The sequence below is a fragment of the Peromyscus maniculatus genome, chromosome 17 (assembly GCF_049852395.1).
Source record: "Peromyscus maniculatus bairdii isolate BWxNUB_F1_BW_parent chromosome 17, HU_Pman_BW_mat_3.1, whole genome shotgun sequence".
In the NCBI taxonomy this organism is placed as follows: Eukaryota; Metazoa; Chordata; class Mammalia; order Rodentia; family Cricetidae; genus Peromyscus; species Peromyscus maniculatus.
The window spans coordinates 42390470-42407159 of NC_134868.1; positions in this window are offsets into that span (position 1 = coordinate 42390470).

A 16690-nucleotide genomic window follows, 5' to 3' on the forward strand; every position below is an offset into this window, starting at 1 on the left:
GTTCCAGAGGGATTTTAAATATATCAGGAGGAGGAAGGCATGGCAGAGTTCTTGGTAACTGAAGTGTGAGGCAGAAACATTGTCACTTGCCGGCTGACTACAAGGCAGAAACAGCAGGCTGGAAGTGTGAGCAGCAGAACAGTACTCCAGCTGTGCACATGGTCAAGGTCTAATTGTGTTATTCAACAGGTCAGAGAGTTTGGCTTTAGTAAAACCAAAATCTAGAAACGTATGGAAAAAACAGAAACCTTGCTGTAGGGCCAAAGAGAAAGGAGGAGGAGAGTGCGAGAGAAGGGTAGAGGGAATGTATACGAGGAGAGCATTAAAGCTAGGAATTTGGATGGGAGCATTTGGATGGGGATGAACATTGGGTGATTTGGAAGATCATTCTGTTTTATATGTAGGAAACCACAGGTGAAAACAGAACATTTACTTCCTATGATTACCATCTGAATTAAAAACACTAATCTCTAACAACATTTTAGGGCAAAAAGACACACTATCTGGTCATTATAATCAGCCTTTATCCAAAAGAGGAAAAAAGGTCTAGAAATATTCTATACAGGTCTCTGGATTCCTCATAAAATTAAACACTGTTGATCTTCATGGAACCATGATGAAAACACCTATTAGGTGTATTGGAGATGTGAAGGTCTATATTTAGTCATAAGCTAAGCTTTGGAGTAAAAGGCTACGGAGTGACCATGGGTACTGGACAACACAAACACATATTAAAAGTCAATAAATTTTCCCCAGTGATATGTGCTTTGACAGAAAATTAAAGTTTGTGGAAAGAGTCAGTGACTGAAGAGGGGCAACTAAGGAAGCAAGGTAGGTTAGCTATGGTACTTAGGGAAGCTCCCCATGCACAGACAAGCTGGTGGAGGGAAGAAATGGAATGGAGAAAGTGAGACCAAAGTGAGAGACTTAGTCACTGTGGGACTATGTCACTGCCTGGGAGACTAGAGATGAGCTGTGGCACCCCGCAAAAGAAACACACAGAGGCGCTGGCATTCTCAACAGTGTGCAGCTGTGTTTGAGTCTCTCTGTTTTTCTTCTAACTCAAAACAAATAAAGTCAGATGAATTTAGTAACATCTAAATTTATCCCCTCCCCCATCTTCCTTCATTTCCTCCTTGCAGAGTATATTGTTGGAGAAGTTAATTTAGCTAGAAAAGCAGAAACTGACAACCTGGAACTTTGATTCTCCTGCAAACGCAGCGCTGATTATTACAAAATCTGCCTGTGACAGGTCTAATATGTCTCTCTTTGCTGGTAAATTATCATTCATCCTGCAAGGATTGGGAACATAATCTTTTGTATTTAAGGATCTCAATTATCAGTCCATTTTGTGAGACTTGCTTAAAATGCACCCATGTACCTTCGCTTAGTGCGACCCTACGTTCAGCTCTGCTGATTGTGCCCGTTTTTGTTATCTTTTCTTACCTGGGGGCACTCCTGATGTTGTTAATATTTGAGACAGAGGTTTGCTTGCTTGATACCTCAACAAAGCACAGCCATGTGTTTCACTTACACTGTTTCCCAAGTTCAACTATCTTCACAGTTAGTATGAAATGTAAGAGAGATGTATGGCATCCAATCAGTCATGTGTCATCATCATTCACTACTGTTTGAACTTTAAAACATACCCATGCCCCACCCTTCCTGAGCTATACTTTTGTCTCGTATACACATAACTAGTAAGACTATATACTTCTATAGTATTGAAGAAAATATGAAATGTGGTACATAGGTGTCAGGTTTTGCCCTAAGGGATGGCTAGACCTTTCAGTTGCTCTTAACACATTCTTTAAAATTTAACATTAATGAGTATTGATTAGATACCTACGTATTATACATAGAATGGTCTATCATTCTTCCCAATATCATCTAGGACTGGGAATTCTCATGTTTCCTTGAGATCCTTCTGGCTTTGCTCATGGTTCTGCTTCATTCTCAGCCCTCATTTTGCCCAAGAATTATTCTCCCTGTCCTTTATTTTATGTATTTATTCATTAGTTTATCTGGAGGAAGTTGAAAAATCTTTATTATGCAGAACAACTTTCTTTATTAAAGAACATTTTTGAAAAGTAGTAAATCGTGAGTGTATAAATAAATGGATAAAAGTTAACTCATGAGAAAACACTACACTTAACTCATTACTTAATGAGGCAACCAGTGAGCTATTAGAGCTGCTTCAAAGGAATATTCAAACAAGCTTATACATATATATGACAACATTGGTCACTATTCCTAGGCAATCAGAAATATCATGCCTTTTAGACAAAATCTACATGTGTATGGACAAGAATCATTTACATGTACACTGTAACTCCCTCAATTGTAAAAGAACAGCAGGTCAATGAAATACAGATATAAACTGGAAGGTGGCTAGAGACAGGATGCTGGATTTCTTTTCTCCATTTCAAAGTCTTCCATGTTATTTCCTGGCAATGCCCTGCCAACTTACCCTGACTGTGCACAGAACAGTTGTTTTTACAATATTTGTTTTGCTCATCAACTACAGGCAGAGACTGAACAAAGATCCATGCTTTCTTCCTTGCAGCCATTTTTATTTTTTTTTCTCTGCCATCTAAATAAGCTGCCCAGCACACTGCAACCATCTAGGCAGTGCTCTGTACCTCTTGCCCTTCCTGACAGGTTCTTCAATGCTCAACCAGGCATTCTAGCTTTTCCAAGCATTGCCTGATGCCACCACATATCACATAGTTGTGCTGTTACTGTTACGTTGCCAAGTTAAGACAGCTAATTCAAGCCAGGCCTAGTGGCACACACCTGTTGTCCACCAGGCAGAAGCAGGTGGATCTCTGTGAGTTCAAGGCCAGTCATGTCTATAGAGTGAGTTCCAGGACAGCCAGAGCTACATAGTGAGACCCTGTCTCAAAAAAAAGAGTGCTAATTCAAAGAAAATGGCTGCCAAGTGTTCTCAATCTACTTGGTGAGGAACCACATTAGTGACTGTGAAGATTTAACTGTTCTGCAGTCTATATACATTTCAAAACATCTTGTTGTACACAACGAGGATAGAGAATTGCATCTGTCAGTTTACTCAAAAGGAAAACAGAGTGTTGCCCTCAAGGGCTGCTGTCTTGTCTCCTCTACTTCTAGAAGATCTGCACTGGATGACTTTAGTTTCTGAGCAGCCTCACACAGTCTACAAATCAGAATCAAGGGATACAATTAAAAAGAGGCTGTAGCTTAGGTGTGTTGGCAATTTTCAGCATCTCTATCTCCTTCAGTATCAGAATACACTCCTGAAAAAAAAGGTAGGTATGAGTCAGTGTCATTGAATCTGGGAGGAAGCAGAGGAGATAGGAGTCCTTTGAAATATTTTCTAATTATGTTTCATTGAAAAGATAAAAATTACTTTTTCTCAATTAGTGAGGTTAAAAACAAGGAGAGATAATTTAATTGTCTCTCATAAAATGTAAAAGGTAACATACTGCTTCTAAGTCTGCTTATCCTTGTTTCAGCCAGTCATGTAAAACTGTATTTCTCAAAGTGGGGTCCACACTTTAACTTTATTAGACTCATTGTGGAGGTTTGAAAACAAGCTTGAAGCTGGGCTTTTGGGAAATACCACCAAAATCAGAATCTCTGAGGGTTAAGTTTCAAAAGTGTGAATTTCTATAAAGACACTGATTTTCTTTTTCAAATGATTGATGTTTAATTTGCACCAAGCTTATTTCATTTTTCTTAGGAGCTTACGGAAAGCCAGCTTAAGCTTTTTCAGTGTTGGTCTCTGATATTTGCTAGTCAGTGGTTAAAAGGTGGGCACTGGTCCAGTCCCCTCCTCCCAGATTGAGCCAAGGGTCTCTGTATAAGCCCCAGGTTTCAAACAGCTATCTCATGCAGCGAGCCCAGGACCTGGTACCACTGCCTAGATGCCTCCCAAACAGATCAAGCCAATCAACTGTCTCACCTATTCAGAGGGCCTGATCCAGTTGGGAGCCCCTCCGCCTTTGGTTCATAGTTCATGTGTTTCCAGGGACTGGACCTGCCTGGACTGAGTCTATCAGGTCGATCTCAGTCCTCGGGGGTGGCCTTGATCTGGAGGTGGTGGGAATGGGGGGTAAGCTGGGGGGAAGGGGAGGGGGGCAGGAAGGGGGAGAATAAGGGAATCTGTGGCTGTTATGTAGAACAGAATACTATTGTAAAATAAAAGAAAAAAAAACATGGGAAGAATTTAAAAAAAAAAAAAAGGTGGGCGCTGAAGTCCAGTGTTCAGTGGCTGGATGGGTGCTTTAGATTATTTTGGGAACCTGCTGAATGTGCACACAGGGCATCCACATATATTCAGACCACTCTGTGACTTCAATTCATCCTGAAATTTCTTCTGTCACAGCCTTTTCAACTGTGATCTGCTCTTCCTTCTCTCTTTCCTCAGGATCTCTGTAGGAGAGGTCAGCACATCCTATGTGTGTTCTTGGAAGAGGTTCCCATACACATACAGCACCTGTCAGGCCATCATCCTCAGTGTCACACAAAATGAAGGTATTCCTTTGTTGGGCATGGAATGGTAATGCCCACGTGGAACACAGGAGAATCTGTGTTAGGAGAACAATGTCAGGGTGATGTAAGATGCCTCTATGCAAGGCTGGTGGTCTGGGTTGGGATTAGTCACTGGCAAGTGTGACAGCTACCAGGAGACTACCTGGTAAAGGGTTTGGTCTGTGAAAGGCCCACGAGTGAAGTTATCAGCACACTGTGACAGCAACAAGTTTTGGCATGTCCTGCAACTCGGATTCCTGCAGGATAAGACACTGATCTCAGGAAGGTTCCACATGGTTGCAATGGCAGAAATAGCTAACGATCCCCTTGAAATGATTACATAGATTCTACCACTTCCCTTCTGTGGATAGACTGTCACATGGGAGGGGCAAGGTTGCTGCCTCCTCAATGTGTTCTTGTTAGAATACAAGTGATGTGAAGCCACCTTCCTTCATTTGTAGGGCTCTGGGCACTGAGTTTCCCTTTAAGTTATGATGGCAGCCTAGAACAATACATAATGAACTCCTCCCTTGGTGGTGTGGAAGGGCACAGAGGATTCTTATGTCTGCTACAGTATGAGATAGAAAATACACTGTTTTTATATCTAATACAATTAACATAGAAGTCCTGCTAACATAGTCAACAGCTGTGCAGTCTAACAGAAAGAACAACTTCTGCTTCCTAAGGACAGCCGGATGTGTCTAGCACTATCCCAAACTAGAAGGTCAGATTATTGGCCCTCCATTTTTTTTCAGGTAGAGTACTGAAATAAATAACTCTCTGTATCTTCCTATCTTAAATGGGGTTGACTCTTCCTGTGTATGGGGAAGGTGGGACTTTTCTTTTGACAACAGCACATTTGGAGAGCACCGTGCACATTTTCCAGTCCTCTCACACACAAGTCAATCACCCTGACAACAGATTGCTACAGAGAAAGGCACCATGCGAGGTTCACTGATATTATTTCATGACCCATTAATTATCTTTGTTGGATTCATGTGGTTGATTTGTATGTTTCCTTTTGTTTGGATGTGTTTCCATTCTTTTCTCTTGAAAGAACCCAAGCCAAAGAATACTTTTGGATTTCCTTCCCCACAGGTACAGTGCACCTGAAAACTATAAAAGCATTAAATAAGAATGCAGGCACTAGGCATTATGAACAATAAAAGCCCCATTGTTCTTTCTGAAATAGACTGAATGGCAATGCTCGCCTCCTTTCTACTGGAGCTCAATTAATTTAGTTAGACTAATTTTTCTTCCTTTATTAACTGTCCTCTGTGCTTAATGGGACCAAATGAGAGACGGAAAGATGGAGTACTTGGTTGTCTCTAGGACTAATTTTAGCATTGGGCATGGTTGTAAGAGACTCAGAGCCAGGTGCATTTCAGTCTTAATGAGGTGGTACCTTCTGGAGGCTTTTGACCTTGTCTGTTGTAGGTGGGAATTTGCGGAGACCATTTAGACAGCTTAAAGTACAGTTGACAGAACTGTCTGCATCATTCACCCTTATTCATTTGAGTTCCACCAGCACAGGCCAAATGCTATTTCCTGTGAGTAGAGAATCACATACATTTATCCCGTCATGGAATAGACACAAATGTGAGCTGACACCTCTTCCTGGCTCCCCTGTCCAACATGAAATCAGCATTAATAATCTAAAACTACCCCAATTTTGCTTAGGAGTCTTACAGCAAATTGGCAGGTTTCTTATACTACCACCAAGCCAGTAGCCAGTGTCTGACATCAGAAAATGTAAAAGTCATTGAAAGAGGCTATATGTATAGGGTAGGTTCTCTCTGGCCACCCCTCACCACTTTCCCTTGTTTGTTCTTCACATAGAAACATTGATGTAAAACAGTTCAATATGAGAAAGTCTCTGCTGTCCCAGGCTTTGTGCAGGATCAACAGAAGACAGGCTGGCTTCTCTCACATCTTCATGGCTGTTGAGGTAGGAGAACCTCTCTGACACAGCAGTGCTGTTAAAGCATTGGTAGCCTTGCTTGGAAAGTTTTGTTAATGTCTTCACTTTCTGATGAGAGACAGTAACTTGGTCCTTATGGTGGTTTGAATGAGAATGACCCCATAGGCTCATATATTTGAATGTTTGGTTTCCAGTTGGTAGAACTGTTAAGGAAGGATTAACAGTTGTGGCCTTGTTGGGGATGTGTCACTAGGGGTGGGCTTTGACATTTCAAAAGTCTATGTCAGGCCCAGTCACTCTTTCTCTGTAAGCCTTTAACTACTTGTCTAGCACCATGTCTGCCTGCCTGCCACCATGCTTTTGTCTATGATGGACTAACCCTCTGAAACTGAAGCAAATCCTCAATTAAATACTTCCTTTTATAAGTTGCCTTGATGCCTTTTCATAGCATAGTAAAATAATCAGCACAGTTTAAACAGATAGATGGTCTCACAATAGGAAGGCAAGTATGTAGTAACAGACTAAGCTCAGGATCCTCAGTTCCCAATATGTCAATAAGCCATGACCTGTAAAATGACTGTACCACAGGAATATGTGTGTACAGTGTATGTACAAGAAGAGACAATAATCACTCTGTTTTGTCTCTTGGAAGCTCCAACTTCATTTTCCAAACTTCAGGCCTATCTATAGTGAACATTCTGGGACATGCTTCTATTCTCTTCTCTTGCCCTTTAATTAGTATTTCACTATTTCATCTTTATAAAATTTCCCCCTCTCTCTATACCTAACTAGCTATACCCCCAAAGCTTATTAAAGACAGGGGTATATAGGTAGACATAGAAGAATACTAATAGAGGAAATAATTTTAATTCTAATGCAGTGCATGATATCAAAAGGAACCTGAGCTCAGAATTAAAATGAGCTATGTATTTTCCAGCTCCTTTGTCTAGAAGTATGACTAATGATATTTCAACTGCCTGAAGTTAAATATCCTTATTTTAAAAAGAACATAGAGGCTGGGTGTGTAGCTCAGGTGCTAGAATGCTTGCCTAACATGCACAAAGCCTTGGCTGGCTTTGATTCATAACAGTGCATAAAACTACACATTCTAGAAAATGTTATAACCCTATCACTTAGCACTTAGTACTTGGTGGGTGTAAACAGGTTGAAGTTCAAGATCATCTTTAGCTATGTAGCCAGCTTGAGGTCAGCTGGGGATACATATTACCCTAAATCACAAGAAAAAAATAGAATATAATATGCCTTGAATCATCAGCAGAACCTAAAATGCCAAATATGTTTAATTCAAGATATGGCTACAAATTGTTTAAGGATACTTATTAAATATAAAATATTTTTTAAAGATAAAATATGTTTAAGCCTATTTTAACAAAGAAAATATGCTTAGGAAATTTTTGTTCCCATGAAAACATCAAGTTGAGCATGACTGCTTTAATTATCTATTAACAGAAATATAACAATACTTTTTTCTCCAAACAGAAAAACAGTAGTCTCACTCTGAACCTTTCCCAAATGGTATTCCTTCTTGCGTTGAGTTAGATTGAGTTTCCATGATTCTCTAGTTTTGGACTCAAGCGTCAACCAAACCAGAATACTCATGGAAACTTGAGTGTCTGTGAAGACAGGTGACAGCAGCAGTGAGAATCTAGGGTAGAAAGCACAACTGTAGCTCTGACCATCCAAGGTGGGCAGCAAGCATGTTAAGAACTACATGCCTCTTATGGCTGAGGATGAGTCCAGGGAAAGAATCTTGAATAACTTAGCAGTCACAAGTCCGGTAACATAATGCCAGCAAATGGACCCAGTGTAGAATATGGTAGGGGTCCGAGAGCACAGGGTATAACAGATACACATTAGTGAGATGGTGCTCCAGTTTGGACAAAAAGGCTACTCTTTTCTACAACAATGTATTATGATACATGAGTGTGCAAATGCAAAGAGACAGAGATGGATGGAAAGGGAAAAAGCAACAGTAGCAAGGAATAGCAGGGAATTTTCAAATACAAGCCTTAAACAGCTCTAAGTAGGCTTGAATAAATACAGTGATAATCAGCACTGACCTTTTTGATAGGGCCCTAGAAATATTAAAGCTGTATAAAAATGAACCTAAGTATAGGTAATTATAGGATCTTAGTAATGATTGATGGCATGTAATACCATGACTACTAAGTTAGCAGTCCTCCAGCGAGGTAAGCCCGGAAATTAAAGCAGAACTATACCTGTGTTTTATACTTATTAGGGCAGAAGCTCTCATGCCTGCCTTTTAAAAAATGGAATCATTTGTTTTCATAGCATAACTGTCTCCTTAAAAATTGACTATCAGTAGAACAGAATAGGCTAAATTTGAGTAGCTCCAACTAATATGGGTACAAGAGATACTAACCTTGGCAAACTCTATAAAACTTACTGTAGGAATGTTAAGACCCATTTGGACTGTCTCTGAAGGGCATGCACCAGAAAAGCCAGAGAAAAATTTGGTGGGTATCCTAAGGTGTGATACAGAATTTTCTTAAAAAATACAAAATTTTCTTAAAACTAAGTATATGTCACAACACAGAGACCTTAGGGTGCATCACTGGCTACCCACATCCTGCACATCCATCCAGTTTGCTTATGCTCTAGCTGGCATTCTCATGAGATGATAGCAATTATATTTCTTCAGAAATACAAAAAGATAAATTGCTTCTAGGCTTATCTTCTGGATACCGCCTAAAATAGTGTTTGCCTACTAACTCTTTCTTGCTAACATAGTTTCCTTTGTTGATTTTTCTGGTTTGTTAGTTTCTCATTTGAGTGCTCATCTTTCTTTATTCAGTGATGACCCATGTCTCACCCTAATGCCTGTCAAGCTCTGCACTCTTACAGACTCTGGGTACTGATTAAGGAGACAAATTCCCTGCTCCACAGGAAACTGACAGACCTGCGGAGGCTGAAATCACGTGTCATTGTATTTCTGTAGATGAAAGACACATGTCACTATAAACTGACTGGTATAAATGTACAAGGGATAATAAGATGACAGAAATGGTGGAGAGGGATGGAAGGAGGGAGAGGAAGAGAGATAGAGACAGAGACAGAGAGACTCTATTAACCATCACAGCCTTGTGGATGAAGTGTCTCAGTGGTGATTAATCTGACATCTGAAATGTCATGGAAATGGAACAATGTGTACTTGGGACAAGATCATTTCCAGAAGAGAGCAATATGCCCCAAGAGCTGACCCAGAGTTGGCAACTTTGCAAAATCAATAGAAAGCAAGAAGACACAGATAACTGGGGGAAGGCTGGCTGCAATGTGCTCCACAAGTCTCAGGCTAAGTGTGCAGGTTTTATCCCATGTGGGATTCCCCGGATTCTTGATTATCACTCACCTCACAATCTCATCTTTTACTGCTGCTCTAACCCCATAATTATTATCCTTGACACATTGAATCTGCACCTCTGACTCTGTGGACTCTACCAACCCTGTGTGCTGCAAAAGTAATTTCCTTTAAAGGAATTGCCTTGGACTGTGTGTGCTTAGATAATTTTCTTGTCATTGTTTCCTGAACTATATAGTGCCGCTGTTATTTGCATTGCATCAAGTATCATCTAGAGATAATTTAAAGTATATGGGATAATGTGCATAGGGTGTGTGAAAATGCTGAGCAGCTTTGTAAGGGCCTTGATCGTCCACAAAATTTGGTATCTGAGGTGAGTTCCTGCAGCCAATCCTGCATAGATATTAAAGGTATTAAAGGATGTCTGTATTTCTGACCCCTTTATGCTGAAACATGTCCAAACAACTCTCTTTTGTTCATTGGAGATTTCCATGTGCCTCTACCCAGGACTTTATCCTAAGATGTGAAGGAGATATGGATGAGAAATGATACATACTAGAATATGTAATAGAAAAGAGAACAGTCATGACTGAAACAACCATGCATTAAAAACCATGACATTCAAGGTAGCAAATGATCAAGGTGACTGACTGTCTCTCATTTGACTTATGTATCTAGCAAGGAGTCTTATAGAGGCAAGCCTCTGGGAACTCTATGCAGGAGAGGGAGGATGGATGTGTGTACAGTGGAAGTCACTTGCCTAATCTCCATAGGCAAGCAGAGGACAAGAGGGGTACTTTAGAGGGACACAAGTTTTACTTTCTTAGCAACAATACAAACTGGATCATGACTTATCATTCAGACAGGTGCTTGTCATACAAACAAATCACAAACAATTCTAAAGCTCAGAGCACACTAGCAACACTGAGGATTGTTCATCCTGGCTGGACATCTCTGTTACCCTGACCACTGAGACCCTGCCTTTAGCATTTTCTGAGGAGCCTGTCAGCTTGCTTCATGGAGGTCTTTGTTAATTTTACATGTCACAGACGCTCTCAGTGAACTTCATCCTTAGGGTGAGCAGGGAATTCCCAAAGATTGTTTTGTTTTTGAGGATTTGTTTTTAATCTTAATTTTTCTGTATCCCCTAACATCCATTATGTTAACCACACCAGCTCATTGAGGAGATCTGGGAGGTCATGAGGTTTTCAAGTTCTCCCCTGGAGGAAAAATGTAGTGGCAATGTCTGTGTAAGATCTCTGCTATTAATAGTATTTGTCTTGAAAAAGAATTTATACAATCACAGCAGTTAGCAACTCTACAAATTGTTTAAGAAGAAACAACGAGGCTATAGAAAATAAAAGCAATGTTAACATAATTAAGTGCATTGCAAAACAATTTGCTTTAAACCAGCAATTGACTAATAGACTAATTATTAATGTTATTTTATTATTAACTTCTCTTTAGAAAAATGTAATCACAGGAATTTCCATATAGAGACTGTAGGCACCAACATCTTTTCTCTTGCCTGTCACTTGGTTATTTATGTCTAAAGTAGAAAAAAAAACAGTTAGCAAACCCTGTAGGGGACCAACTCTTAGAAATTATCCTTTAAATCTAAATGTGTGTGTTTAAATACAGCTCAAAGTGACAGCCCTGGGGACTTAGCCACTAAGAGTATTATGAAGCAACCACTCATAGTCCTTTTTTGAATATCCCATGTTACTGTCTTCCAAATATATTATGGACTTCTCTAGGGAGACTCTCACAGGCATAAAGAAAGAATTAATAATAATGCTTAGTAATATTATCTTCTGCAGTACTTTCTTCTAAACCTATGCATGAGCCATAGTAACAATGAGGGGGAAACAGCAGGAGGCAGTCCCGAGGAAGAAGACATTAGCTGCTAGTCAGAATCCCTGGGAAGTGATCTAGCAGGGCTCCAAATGTGTAGACTTGGTTTATTCAAGTAGTCTGTCTCCTCTATAAGAGTGGTTTCTCATAGTGAAACTCCAGGGAGAACAACGTTGGCTTGTTGCATTCACAGGAGTGGCTAACCACTGACCACAGCTATAGAAAGGCGTCAAGGCAAACAGTGAGTGAGTACCTGGCTGGGATAGGGACTGACCTGTAAGCTTTTGAAGAAATCACATTTCCATCCGCTCTTGTTATTGAAAGAGCTGGGGAGGTGGGCAGCTTTCTGTTCTATCATCTTCTCCTGCTCTTCTGATAGACTCTGCTATAGACCCTGATCTTCTCTGGACACAAACATATACTTGGCTCTTTGCCATGGGTTTCATATCAGTGGATTCAAGTGACCATGGAACTGAAATGTTTAGGGAAAAGTGCATCATGATTGTGTGTGTGTGTGTGTGTGTGTGTGTGTGTGGTCATTATTCCTTAAATAGACACTCATGGATGCTATGAGACAACCATGATTGAGAAGGACAATTATTGTTTCAGGAAAATTGTTTTCTTTGGATATCTTCTTCTTCTTCTTTTTTGTTCTTTTGATTCCTAAGGTGGTAGTGTTCTATACATAAAGTTATTTTAATATTCACCCAAATTTGTTCTTTAAAATAGTTGAGTACATTCTAAAGAACTCCATATTTGTTTTTTCTAAGGGGAAATGGGATCAATCTGATGTTTTTACTCTGGCAGTCATATGAAGGGCATACATGTCGTGTCGTGGCAAGGATAAGCTAGGAGACATAGGAAGCCTGCTGCATTTTGTAAAGGCCTGATGGGGTGGTAGTTGCCTATAATGCCAGCATTCAGGAGATAGGGGTAAGAGGACTGTAAGTTTGAGACAAGCTTGGGCTACATGGCAGGACCATGTCTTAAAGAAAACAAAACAAGTTCTCATTCCTAGATGTAAAGCTACAGGCAATTAATGGCTACTGAGGGAAGGAAAATGAGTCAGAGAATCAGTGTTCTCCAAAGAAAAGCCCCTTGAGGGACTATCCAACCCCAAAATGTCAGTCCTAAACACACATGAGCAACGCTAGACGACTCAGTAGGCTGTACTTACATACCCCCTTTTATCCTGTCCATTTAATTTTGTGAGTTTAAATAAAAATTAAAGAATAAGAGGCTGTACAATTAAGGAATGCATGTGTTTTGGGGGAACAGGAGGAGATGGAGAGAAGAGGAGATGGTGTAAATTCAGTATCATAGATGAAAAAAATGATAAAACAGGCATGCAAAAATGTAAATCTTTACTTAGAATTGAATGCAATAATTCTACTACATAGATATTTACTCCTAATATTAAAACATCCATGAGTATATCTGCACAGATATTAAAGTATCCTTATTTATAACAAGGAAAAATCTGTAAATAATCCAAATGTCCAACAACTGATTCTTGAATTAAAAAAACAGTATGTGGTATATCAGTGCAATGGAATACTACTGGGTAATAAAAAGTAATGCTGATGCATGCTTAAAAAAAAGGAAAGAAAACTAAAACTAAAAACAAATAACACACACACACACACACACACACACACACACACACACACACACACGAATGTAAATTGCAGAAGAACACCAGAAGTTAGAAGAGAAAAGTACCAAGGACTCTATATATGAGAATTGTCAGCGTGAACTGGTCACTGAAATAGAGACAATCAAGGACAGGAACACATTAGTGGTATTCAGTTCTGTAGAAATGTGGGTTCTCTTAGTGACATGGGACAGGCTAATTAGGCCAGGATATGCTGTGCTAACAAGCAAGCTACAATTCACAGAATGTTAACCCAGCAAATATTTGTTTGTTTATTTTATTCAGGCAATTGGGAGTCTATGTGACATAGGCACTACAGTCACCGTCCTAATTAGATATCTATTGTGATAAAGACCATGACCTAAAGCAAACTGGGGAAGGAAGGATTATTTGACTTCTATATCCCAAGCCACACAGTCCATTGATGGAAGCCAAGCCAGGAACCTGGAGGAGCTAGCTGAAGCAAAGACCATGGAGGAACACACTTACTGGCTTGCTAAGTTTGTATTCTTATACAGCCCAAGGACCACCTGCCTGCCTAAGCTCAGCACCACCCACAGTGGTCTGGACCCTCCCACAACAATTATTCATCAAGGAAATGAACCACAGGCTTGCCTATAGGCTAGTATAATGAAAGCAATTTCTCAATTGAGATTCCCCCTTCCCAGATATGGCTCTAGCTTGAGTCAAGTTTACAAAACAACAAAAACAACAACAACAACACCACCACCACAACTAGGACAGTCAGTAAGGGTGCAGAGAAGCTGCCACAATGGCACTGTTCCAGTGTTTCCCTCCACATACTGAATCTGAAGAAGAGATCAGTCATGGAAACAAAAACATACAGAAATCTGCTTATATTTTATTATTGACCAGATTCATTACAAGGTCATTCTTTTTTTTTTTTTTTTTTTTGGTTTTTATTATTATTATTATTATTATTATTATTATTATTATTATTATTTTACAACACCATTCAGTTCAACATAATAGCCACAGAATCCCCTGTTCTCCCCCTCTCGCCCACCCCTCCCCCCAGCCCACCCCCCATTCCCACCTCCTCCAGATCAAGGTCTCCCCCGAGGACCGGGGTTGACCTGGTCATTCTTAGTAGTAATGGATTGGAGGGATAACTTTCCATTGCATGAAACTAAAAGAGAGCTAGATGCAGGTGAGAACGAGCGATGTTTACCACCATTGGAGGAACGGGAAGAGAAGCAGATAGGCATGGTAATGACTGTCCTGATGGAAGAGATCCGGTGACTGTCATCTTAGAAATATGGGAATTACATTGGGCAACATAGAAATATGGGAATTACATTGTACATCATGTTGGAGTTCACCTGTGAAACTATTCAACTTCCAGGTGAAAAGATAGGTACTTAGGCTAGGTAGCCCAGGAGAAAGATCTAGGCGGAGATGGTAATTTCAAGTCATCAAGCATTAGGATGCTTATAGTGATGGGAATGTAGAGAAGCTTACAAGAATAGTCTATGAAGGGTGGGAGGCAGTCAAATAGGGATGCGACTTCAGAGAACTCCAACATTTAGAGAACATCTAGATAAAGAGCCAGATAATAACAATGACAATCAGGCAAATGGTCACTGGCCGTGTGGGATGTGTAAAATACATGATACATTTTTTTTTAAGAGAGCATAGAAGAATATGTAATTGCGTATTTGCTTGGGTAAAGGAAAGACCTAAACCATAATTCTCCTTTGGTTTCTAACAAGCATGCCACACTCTGGTACACAGAGATCCTCAAAGTAACCTTGAAGCAGTTCCCTCTGCCAGTCAGGCAGCAGCCGACTAGAGCTGGAAGAGATGAAATGGCTTACACAGTGAGGAGGCAATCTTGTTAAGCCAGTTTCCAAGTGACCCCTGACTGACATATCTCAAACTTGGGAAGTCTTTGACTTCCGCTGTGTAGAGATTGAGTTTTAAAGAGTGGTTTGTCTTTTTGGAGTAATGATTACTGAACCTATACACACACAAAGGAAAATTTCAAAATGAAACCCGAAACTGCTCAAAGTGACCCTTGATGCTATTAAAGAGCAGTTGCATTGATGATGAGAGGAAGCATAATGAGATGGGTCATGTGACTGTTTTGTTGGAGCCAGAAGTTTTTATATGAGAGAACATAGAGAAGTGGTTATCAACTTTCTAAATGCTGTGACCCTTTAACACAGCTCCTCATGTTGTGGTGACCCCTAACCATAAAATTACTTTTGTTACTACTCCATAGCTACAATTTTGCTACTGTTATGAATTGTAATGTAAATATCTGTGTTTTCAATAGTCTTAGGTGACCCTTGTGAAAGGGTCATTAAATACCCCCCCAAGGGGTCATGACCCCCACTTTGAGTACCACTGAGATAGAGGTTTAGAGCTGGGAAGCTCAGAAAAACTGGGTATAATCAGTAAAGTTGCATGCTTGTGATTTCTGAACCAAGGCTTATTAGAAATGCCATTAGCTCTGTGATAGGCAGCCTGAAGGATTCTAGAAGGACCCATGCCAGGCATAAAGCTTTGTTGTTCCCTTCCAACAATATGCTTCCTAGGGCCTCAGAGACCTTAACTATCTATTCCTTTGGTTGGAAATGGTTTGTTAATATTTTCCAGGTGATAAAAGCATGGCGGCAGGCAGAGGACAGAAAGAAGAGCTTGGGAATGGAGAGTTTTTATAAAAACACTGGAAAGTGAATAGTGACCACTCTGGGGTAGAGTCTTTAATCTATCGCTGGGATCATTGGTTGTCAGTCATGGTAAGGTTTCTGCTCAAAGAACTTTATGCTCACAAGGAGAAGGTGAACTCAGCAGGCACCCAAGAGATAGGCTACTTTGACAAAAGAGAGACTAGATAGTTTTCCTCTGATCCTTAGAAAGTGTTGGTCTGAGGTTCGGCAGCAGATCTGCAGAGAATCACTCTGGATGGAAAGTTGAAACCCTGAGTGTTCAAAGACACTGTGAGTTCACTGAGAGAAGAGTAAGCCACCACTGCATTGCTATGGATTTTTAGCTTTGCTTTCTTAGATACCAGGATGTGGGTCTATGGTTTATCTCCACCTATGGATTAGCACTGTAGTTTGTTCATAGCCAAGAGAGTCAGAACCTTTCTCAGGCACTCCTCCTCAGCACATACACAGTTATAAGAGATAAGGTCTGGGCCCCAGTGGCACTTTAATAATTGATGACTTCTCATCTTCCTCTTGGAGATTTGTTTCTGCCAAGAAAATGAGCCATGTGATATTCTCAGATATAAATCTTGGGACACAGGGATTCACGCAATTCTTATATTCCTCTTTTCTGTACCGGTTAGGCCTGTTTAGTACTGCTTCTATTTCTCATGGTAGACTAGGTTTAATATAATAGATGCTAGTTTGTTACTGTTCTCTGGACAGACCTGTAC